The sequence below is a fragment of the Rhinopithecus bieti genome, unplaced genomic scaffold, assembly GCF_001698545.2.
Source record: "Rhinopithecus bieti isolate Rb0 unplaced genomic scaffold, ASM169854v2 scaffold_5626, whole genome shotgun sequence".
NCBI classification, from domain to species: Eukaryota; Metazoa; Chordata; class Mammalia; order Primates; family Cercopithecidae; genus Rhinopithecus; species Rhinopithecus bieti.
The window spans coordinates 4379887-4381317 of NW_016805666.1; the positions used below are offsets into that span (position 1 = coordinate 4379887).

The window sequence follows — 1431 nt, forward strand, 5'->3', positions numbered from 1 at the left end:
GAGTAGATTTAGCATAATTCTTGTGAACCCTAGGATTTTCAGAATGACGAATGAAATTTGGCTTCAACTTAAAGTCACATCTGCATTAGCCCCTCACAAGAGAGTCAGCCTATTCTTGGAAGCTTTGAAACTAGGAATTGACTTCCACTCTTTATGAAAGTTCTAGATGGCATCTTCTCCCCACAGGAGGTTGTTTTAAGTATACTAAAAATCTTCAGAAGACCCGGATAGTGGGAGACAGTATTCAGATCTTCTGTAGCCTGCGCTGGCTCTGGGATCTCAACACAGGTCTTTTGCTCTTCCTCCTCTTGAGCAGCCGTGGCTGCCAGGAAGACCCAGAACCCCAAGGCTGGGGTGGCCCAAGTGCAGGTGGTTTTGGTGCTCAACATCAGTGTGGTGCGGGGGCTACAGGACATACTGAGGACCAACCTGGGATCCAAGGGCACCATGAGGACGCCTGTTTCTGGTGCTGGACAAATCAAACTTACTAAAGACAGCTATGTGCCGTGTCACAAAATGCAAATTCACGAAGTGCAAATGCTATTAAATGTATCCTTAATAGCAAAAGTAGCAACAGCTCAGGATGATATAACCGGTGATGGTATGACTTACAGTGTCCTAATAATTAGAGAGCTACTGAAACAGTCCGACCTCTACATTTCTGAAGGCCTTCATCCCAGAATAATCACTGAAGGATTTGAGACTCCAAAGGAAAGGGCCCTTCAGTTCTTGGAACAAGTAAAAGTAAGCAGAGAGATGCACATAGAAACACTTAAGGTATGTGACCAGTACATCTCTTCATACTAAAGTTCACGCTGAACTTGCAGACGTCTTAACGTAGGCTGTAGTGGACACCATTTTGGCCATTAAAAAACAAGATGAACCTATTGATCTCCTCATAGAGATGAAAAATAAACCTGGAACTGATACAAGCTTAGAGGCCTGTTTTGGACCATGGAGCACGGCATCCTGATATGAAGAAAAGGGCGGAAGATGCATACATCCTCAAGTGTAGTGTGTCATTAGAACAAGAAAAAAGGAAGTAAATTCTGGCCTTTTTATTTATAAGAGTGAAGAAGAGAGAAAAAATCATAAAATCAGAAAGAAAGTTCATTGAACATATAGTTAAAAAATGATAGAACTGGCCAGGTGCGTTGGCTCAGGCCTGTAATCCCAGCACTTTGGGAGGCCGAGGCAGGCGGTTCACGAGGTCAGGAGATTGAGACCATCCTGGCTAACAGGGTGAAACCTTTTCTCTACTGAAAAAAAAACAAAAAAATTAGCCGGGTGTGATGGCGGGCACCTGTGGTCCCAGCTACTCAGGAAGCTGAGGAAGGAGAATGGTGTGAACCCAGGAGGCAGAGCTTGCAGTGAGCCTAGATCGCGCCACTGCACTCCAGCCTGGGTGAGAGCGAGACTCCGTCTCAAAAA

At 44.9% G+C, this 1431-nt stretch overlaps 1 pseudogene; it reads left to right on the plus strand.

Moving 5' to 3' along the window:
• The first annotated feature begins 324 nt into the window (after positions 1 to 324).
• LOC108530442 (T-complex protein 1 subunit zeta-like) overlaps positions 325 to 1431 on the plus strand; it is a 2003-nt pseudogene continuing 896 nt past the window's right edge.